The following is a 9,185-nucleotide window of genomic DNA, read 5'->3' on the forward strand; positions in this document are numbered from 1 at the left end:
GCACAGTGATTAAGACAATTTCCTGATCTTCCATTGGACCTGACTCCAGTCCCAGGATGCACATTGGGGGTTCACAACTGCCTGTAACTCCAGCTCCAGGGAATCTGATGCCTTCTTTTGTTGTCCATAGGCACCCACCCCCCCACACACACAATACATACACATAAATAAAAATAAAAATAGTGCATCTCCCTTTTAAAAAAGAATAGATAAAATATTCATGAAAAGGGGAAATTCCATCCATTAAGAACTGGGAAGAGGATTTCAGGTGGGAAGTTCATTTATTACTTTGCTAAAAATGCAAATTGAAGCAAGTGTGGCAGTGGAAGCCTGTAATCACAGTTACTCAGGAGGCTGAAGTAGGAAGATTGTAGCCTGGCTCAGCTACAGAGTGAGTTCGAGGCCAGTCTGGACATGGATACCATCTACCATGGTTGATATTGTAAACTTGACAGGATCTAGGATCAGTTAGGAGACAAAGCCTCTGGGCATGCCTGTGATGGATTATCTAGAGTAGTTAAACTGAGGTAGAAAGACCCACTCTGTCTGTGAGTGGCACCATTCCCTGTGGGCTAGGGTTTGGTGGGCATTTTGTCATAGACCAGTAACTAATATGCCATCTCAAACAACAAACAAACAAAACTAAGAAAGAAAAGATGGGTTTACCCCTGCAATCCAGCACTTGGGAGGTGGAGGCAGAAGGATCAGGAGCTCAGCCTCATGCTTGGTTACATAGAAGTTTCTAAGCCAGCCTGGGCTACTTACAAGACTGCGTCAAACAAATCAAAAATACATTTTTAAGAGGGCTCAGGGTATGGTTCAGTGCTTGCCTACAATGTGTGAATTACTAGGTTCAATTGCCAGTATTGCCATTTTAAAAAATGCTACTCCACCCAGGTGTGGTGAAGTGCACTTGTACCCTCAGCACTGGGGAAGCAAACACAGGAAGAAGGCATGTTCATGGCCAATGTCTACATAGGCAGACCCTGCCTAGAAGAATAACAGAAAAAATAAACCAACACCAAATTGAACACTGCTCTATGAATACCAAAAGCACCAGGTGCCTGGGCCAGCAAGATGGCTCCACCATTAAAGGTGCTGTCCTTGCCACCAAGACTGACAACCTTATCCTAGGACCCATACAGTGGGAGGAGAGAACCAACTCTGGGTTCACCCCACTATGGGCAAAAACAATAACGGAAAGCATTCGTGAGTATGCAGGGGTAGTGGGGAGTCTCACTACTGCTTGTCTACCCGAAGGCCGAAGGGTTACCAGAGCCTTAGACCCCGAGCAGAAGGGGTGTAGGGCCAGACAGTCGCTCGCTCGAGGAAGACTGCCAAGCCACAGAAGGCCGGCCCGCCAGAAGCCTGGAGAATAATCAACGGCTCACATTCTCTGTCCCCTGTTCTCCTGCTGGCAAGTCCTGTGAGCCGAACTGAACAAGGAGCCAGAGGGGAAAGGAAGTCATCCGTGCAGTTGGTAAAGGGCAGCTTCCTGGGGCGCGGAGCCAAGAGGAGAGTTAAGTACACCCGAGGGGCAACATGGCAAACGTCCGGTACACTCGTGACTTGGAGCTCTGCTTCCAGGTTACCTCGCTCTAGAGACCCTTCAACCCGTGAATCCTTGGACAGGCACAGCCTATCCTGCAGATAGTAGGTGTTTGTTTTTATTTGTCTCTGTCTTCTGGGTGTGGGAATCAGAGATGCGAGCCCCCAAGGGGTACTGAAGATCAAAACGAGGTATTTGTGCATGCTAGGCAACCTCCCCAATCCCTTGTTTTTGATTGATTAGCTAGTTGATTAATTGATTGATTGACTGCTTGATTAAGACAAGATCTCACTATGTAGCCCTGGCTACATAGAACTCATTATGTGTACCAGTCTCGCTTCAAACTCAGAGAAATGTCTCCCTCTGCCTCCTAAGTGCTGGGATTAAAGGTGCCTCCCACCACACCCAGCCTTTTAGCTTTACTTTTAACAATATTTCAAATGTATTCTTTTGCAATTCATGATATATACAATGTATCTTGATCATATCTACCCCATTTCTCCCTTCTCAGTCTCCCTCAGGCACACCCCAACACATCCTCCTCCCAGTCTACAGTTCTCTCCTTTTTTTTCTGTAACCCACTGAGTTCAATTAAAAATGCCCGCTGGAATGCTGACTTGCCTTGTTGCCTTGGCCTTGTGTGGGTGACCACAGCTGTTGTGAGTTCAAGAGTGCAGCAGTTGTGTCCAGAAGACAGCATTTCACAGCACCCCTTCCCATCCTCTGACTCTTACTTTCTTTCTGCCTCTTCTCTGGTGATGCTCCTGAAGTCCTGGTGAAACTGATACATTTAAGGCTGAGCACTCCAGTTGTAGATTGTCCCACAGAGACTATGACCTCCTAAGCCATGAGCTTTGGGCCAGGTCTATGGTACTAGGCATGAATTCCTTCCTGTGGAATGGGCCTCAAATCCAATCAGGAAGCAGCTGTTAGATCCACCAACAGCTACATCTTGGATGATAGGTTGGCATTGTAGCATGCAAGATCCATCAATGGGTAAGACCACTGAAGCCTTTTCTCCCCCCAGTGGTCTAAAACAGCACCCTTGTGTAGATGTAACCGGCTTGTTAAATAAGAAACACAGAACCAATTGCAGAGTTAAAAACCACGAGGTCAGAGCAAGAGCGGGAAAACCTTACCCTTCACTGCTTCTGCTGTTCTTCCTCTCCACCAGAGAGCTACCTCTGTGTGTCCTGTCTTTTTTATATTTTTTTGTTCTGTTTTCTCATTGGTTGTAAACCCAGCCACATGACCACCTCGTCACTGCCTGTTTGTACAGACCTCCAGGTCTTCTATGGTTGGTATTGAGATTAAAGGTGTGTGTCTGCCATGCTGGCTGTGTCCTTGAACACACAAAGATCTACCTAGCTCTGCCGCCCAAGTGCTGGGATTAAAGGCGTGCCCCACCACTGCCCAGCTTCTGCTCTGGTTTGCTCTGACCTCAAGGCAACTTTATTAACATACAAATAAAATCACATTTCAATGCAAATAAAATATCACTATACCCTTGTTCCTATGAAAGCTAGCCACCCAGGAACAAGTTCTGTTGTGGAGTATTGTGGTAACTAGGCAAAAATGTGTTACATTTGTTTATTCTGTGGAATGTTACTTTAATTGTGTAAAGGTGTGTTACACTTGTTTAGGCTGCATTTGTTTAATGACTAAAGATGTGTTACATTTGTTTATGCTGTGGAATATTAATTTAACTGTGTAAAGGTGTGTTACATTTGTTTAGGCTGCATTTGTTTAATGATGTAAGGATGTGTGTTTAACTATGTGAAGATGTGTGCATTTGTTTCACCTTGCCTACCTAAGGCACCTGATTGGTCTAATGAAAAGCTGAACAGCCAATAGGTAGGCAGGAGAGGGATAGGCAGGCCTGCCAGGCAGAGAGAATAAATGGAGGGTGAATCTCATTTTGAAACAAGGAATGAAAGAAGGAGAAGAGAATGAGGGAGAAAGAGAGGGACATGTCCAGGGCAAGAAGCCAGGCAGCCCCCAGCCAGACACAAAAAGCAGTGAAAGTAAGATATACGGAAGGAAAGAAAAGTAGATAAAGAGAAGCAGGTTAATTTAAATTAAAAGAGCTCTCCAGAAATGAGCCTAAGCTAGGCCGAGCATATAACTAATAAGAAGTCTCCATGTCATGACTTGGAAGCTGGTTGGTGGCCCAAAAGAAAAACCTGGTACAAAGTTCCCTGGTTAGCTCCAGCTTGACTTAGCTATGTCCTATAAAGGAAGTTATGAGCACCTTCAGCAATATGGTCCTACTATCTAGTTATGGTGGACAACCCAAAGTAATGAGGATATCCTGTTTCCCTAAGTAATAGCTCATAGGAAGAGAACCCTTGCCTGGTACCCATTTATTAAACCATTTCTTCTGGGGATAGGATTGTCTATCCATGACCGGTACCCGTGGTCAAACTCCCCCTTTTTATTCTATTTTATTAGCTTATAATGTAGTGTGTTTACATAAGACTTTTTTATACATCCTTAGTTTTGGTTAACCCATCTCCCATCTCCTTGTTTTCCCCGTCTGAGTTGCATTTCTGTTGCTGTGATAAGAGACCATAACCAAGGCAATGGATAAAAGAAAGCATTTAACGGGGCTCCAGAGGATGTAGTGTCCTCTGGCCCCCACAGCTCTGCAGCTACTGTATCCATGGGCACAACCTCCCCCACCAACACACACTTTAAACAATTATATCCTGAATTTAAAAAACTGATGGAGAACACAGATGGTGTGAAGGCATTGCAGGCATAACATGGCATTCTGTTCAATAGGAAATGTCTTCAAACATAGATAATAATCATTAAAAATATATAAACAAATAAATCAAAATATAGAATAGGGATGGTGAGGTGCCTGCCATGCAAGCCTGACAATCTGAATTCAGTCCCCTGAATCTATGTGATGGAAGGGAGCACCAGCACTTTCAAGTTGCCTCTTACCACTACAAGCACCTCCTCTCCCTTTCTCTCTCTGTCTCTCTCTGTCTCTCTCTCTCTCACACACATACATACACACACACACACACACACACACACACAATGTACTTTTTACAAGTTTAAAATATAGAACAGTACATATGTGAGCCTAAGTTATCACCATCAAGTACAGAGCATGTGTATGTGTTTGTGTAAGTGGCTTCATAGTTGGTCATCCCGGCATCATTACCACAAACATATGAGTGATGCATCATTCCACGCCATGCAGAAAGCTACAGTGTCACTGGACAATGGGGAATTTTCAGCTCCATTATGATCTCATGGACCCAGCTGTGTGCAGTCTCTTATTGCCCTCAATCTTGTTATGTGGTACATGACAGAATCCGATGCTTTAAGTTAACCACTCAGTGTCCTTAGTACTTCCCAATGCTTAGCAACCACATCTTTAATCTTGTTCCCAAACCTTTCCACCATTCCTAAGAACCCCAAATCCATAAGCAGTTTCTCTTCATTTCTCCCTATTTCCAACCCCTGACAACCACTGATCTGCATGCTTTCCAGCTCCATGAATGTACCTGTTCTGGACATTTCATACAGTTGGTCCATATGACACAAGCATTTGTGTCTTGCTTTCACTTTATATAAGACTTTAAGATCATTGACATTGTAGCATATATGGATACATCATCCTTTTTCAAGGCTGAAGAGTATATGCACTCGAAGTCATATTTAAAATGATTTTAGGGCCATTGAGATGGTTCACTAGGTAAAGTGGCTAGCTGTCAAGGCTGATAACCTGAGTTTGGTCTCCAGGAACATCTGGTGGAAAGAGAAAACCAACTCGTTCTGATCTCTACATGTGTGTTGTGATGTGTGTGTCCACACACTTTTGCACAAAATAAAAAGTGTTTATAAACATATATTGTTTTTGAGACTATTTTAAGTATACATTTCAAAGGCATTGACAATACATGCCTCCACTGTTCAATATACACAACCATATTTGCTCTAGATCCTTGTGTTGCTTTTTTTTTTTCACTAGTGCTAGAGATTGAACCTAAGACTCGTTTATGCTAGGCAAGAGCTCTACCCAAAGCTAGATCCCTCTTTTTCAATTTCTTTTTTATTTGGAGACAGTGTCTCACTAAGTTGCTCAGGTTGGCCTTCAACTTGCGACTCTCTTGCCTCAGTCTCCTGAGTGGCTGTTTGAATGCTCTCCTCTTTCCTGTGTGACCAGAGTCAGGAGATTGGGAGGAGGCAATCACCTGTACACTAGAAGGCAAGGCCAGGGGTCACATCTGGGTGTGACCATGAGGGTGTTTCCAGAAGACATTAGTGTTTGAGTTTAACTCAGTAATTACCCTCCTGGATGTAGGTGGGCATTATCCCATCTGTTGAGTGCCTGAAGAAAACAAAACAAAGGAGAAACACACACACACACACACACACACACACACACACACACACACACACACACACACACACACACACCCTTTACTGCTTGAGACCTCTCATTTTGTCTTCCTTTGCCCCCAAACTAGGACTTTCTCTATTTCACTACCATCTCCTTTGGTTCTTAAGTCTTTGGACAGAGACTGACACAGTATTGACTTTTATTTTATTTTATTTTATTTTATTTTATTTTATTTTTGGTTTTTTGAGACAAGGTTTCTCTATGTAACAGCCTTGGCTGTCCTGGAACTCACTCTGTAGACCAGGCTGGCCTCAAAATCACAGAGATCTGCCTAGCTCTGCCTCTGCCTCCCATGTGTTGGGATTAAAGGCGTGCATCACCACTGCCCATCATCTATTTATCGTCTATCAATAATCTACTTATTTGAGACATAGTTTCCATACAGCCCAGGCTGGTCTAGTACTCACTATGTAGCCAAGCATAACCTTGAACTTTAAATCAATTCTTAGTTTCCTAAGAAGAGTATCCTCAGAGTATTACTTCCAACAGAACCAGGCATGGTGGCACACAGGCCTGGAGTCTAAGCATGTTCTTAGCTATGTAGTGTGTTTGAGACCAACCTGGGCTACATAAGACCCTGTTTCAAAAGAAAAGATAAATTATAGCTCAGCTGGAAGTGATTGAAGATGGAGGCAGGAGGATCAGAAGTTCAAGTTTTGGACTAGAAAGAAGGCTCAGCAGTTATAAACACATGCTGCAGGTTCGGTTCCCAGCACAGCAAACATGTGGGGGCTCACAACCCAACAGTTTCAGGGGATCCAATGCCCTTTTCTGGCCTACATGGGCACCACACACTCACATGGTGTGCATAGATACATGCATGCAAATGCTCAAACACATAAAATAAAAATAAGTAAATCTTATTTTTAAAGCTCAAAGTCATTCTCAGTTATATAGGGAGTTCAAGGCCAGCCTGGGCTACATAAAACTGTCTCAAAAAAAGTTACAAACTGATAATTGTTTAATGTTAGAATGACAATAAGAAAGCCATTTTTAAAAAAAAGTAAATGGGTAGATGAGTGAGAAGTAGAAATCAAGCGTTCAGGTTTTTCTGGGCTCCAAAGAAATCCCCTGAGTTCCTGGTGGTCTTGTTCGCTGAGACAGAATGGAGAAGCTGAGGTGTGGGATAGAGTCAGCTGGGGTGGGGTGGGGGTAGGGTGAGGAATTGGGGTGGAACTGCGGGGCAGTATGGACAGTCTCAGTCGGCATCCTCTCTAACTGGACATGTAGAAATGTAAGACTCCAGTCCACATGGTAGAACTTCAAAGGTTGTGTTCTTTCTCATCTCACTTCAAAAAATACCTAAAAACCTCTTTTACAGGATTTAAGTGGGTTGTTTTATAGGCTCCTTTCCCAAACATTAGGCCACTTAGCCCCCAAACCAAAGGGGTGTATTCTGGACAGATAGTGACTCCCAGCCTACCCATAGGTAACTGGGGTCCTGGAAAGACTCAGTCTCCTGGTTAGAGCTCTGCTGTCCTGATTGCTAGTCTAATGGCATGCCCATTATGTCAAGAGGGAAAACGGCCAGTTTAACAGTCATCTTCTGAATTTACTATCCACCCATCTATCTATTTTGAGACAGGATTTCTCTGTGTATCCCTGGCTGTTCTAGAACTCTCTGTAGACCAGGCTGTCCTCAAACTCACAGAGACCCACCTGCCTCTGCTGGGATTGAAGGTGTGGCCATCACCGTTCAGGTTCTTTCTTTCTTTTCTGTGATACTGGGAATTGAACCAAGGGCTTATATATTGTATGCTTGACAAGTATTCTACCACTGAGCTATATCCTCGATCCTTTAATTAATAATTAATATTTGGTTTTTCGAGACAGGTTTTCCTGTGTAGTCCTAGATGTCCTGGAACTCTTTCTCTGTAGACCAGGCTGACCTCAAACTCAGAGATCTGCCTGCCTCTGCCTCTGCCTCCAAAGTGCTGGGATTAGAAGTGTGTGCCACCACTACCCAGCTACTGTTTTTATTTTGAGAAAGAGTCTCATTAAGTAGTCTAAGATGTTCTCAAGCTTTCTCTGTAGGTGAGGCAGGCTTCTAGCTTTCCATTGTTCAGATTCAGTTACCCAAGTGGCTGGGATTACAAACCCACCAGGTCTGGCTTAAATTTACTCCCTTTGGGGAGTGTTTAAATGGAGCTGGGAAGATGGCCCAGCCAGCAAAGTGCCTGCACCTGAGTATAAGGACCTGCCTTCAGATCCTCGGCACCCATAAAGCCCAGGCTCAGGCTTTAGTCAGTAGCTTTAGTCTGGAGCTTGTCTAACTCAGAGCTGGAGGGCTGGGGCGAAAACAGGTATATCCTTGAAGCTCATTGGCTGCCCAGCTTGGCTCAGCCCATCAGGTCCAGGATCAGCGAGAGACCCTGTTATAGCATGAATCTTAAAGAGTCTTATTAATAAAACTCAAACCCGAGGCCAGTTATTGGGGTGAATGCTGGAAGATCAGAGAAGCAGAACAAGCCACAGCTATCTCACCTTGCTAGTTCCTCAGGTGATCTTGTTTCCTCAGGCTGGAAGCTTCTGAGTCCTCCTCCACAAGAATCTCAGCTGAACTGTGTTGCTCCAAAGCCTGAACGCTTAGCCAACCAAATGCTTAACTAACTACATGCTCTTTTCTCCCTTAATTCCTGGTCCTCACACCTTATATACTTTTCTCTTTCTGCCCCCACTCCCTGGGATTAAAGGTTGGGTTTCTGGGATTAAAGGCCTGGGTCACTATGCTTAGCTGTTTCTAAAGTGGCCTTGAACTCAGAGATCCAGCTAGCTCTGCCTCCCAAGTGCTGGGATTAAAGGTGTGTACCACCACCGCCCAACTTCTGCTATGGCTTACTCTTCCCATTTTCTAGCCACCATTTCTGGCTCTGTTCTAGTGGCTGTCTGTTCTCTGACCCCAGATATGTTTATTTCGGGGAACACACAATATTTCGGGGAACACAATACCACCACACCCTGTTTCCAGGTTGCATTTCCTGTTGCTGTGATAAGACACCCTGACAGAAGCAACCTAAGGGGAAAAGGGTTTATTTGGCTCACATTCCCAGGTTCATCCTTTCAGGGGAAGGCAAGGAGGCAGGGACTTGAAACAGCTAGTCGCTTCCACAACCAAGAGCAGAGGGAGCATAAATGCATGCATGCTTGCACTCAACCCACTTTCTCCACTTTTACACAGACCAGGTCCCGAGCCTAGGGAATGGGGCCTCACAT

The sequence above is a fragment of the Onychomys torridus genome, chromosome 3 (genome assembly GCF_903995425.1).
Source record: "Onychomys torridus chromosome 3, mOncTor1.1, whole genome shotgun sequence".
In the NCBI taxonomy this organism is placed as follows: Eukaryota; Metazoa; Chordata; class Mammalia; order Rodentia; family Cricetidae; genus Onychomys; species Onychomys torridus.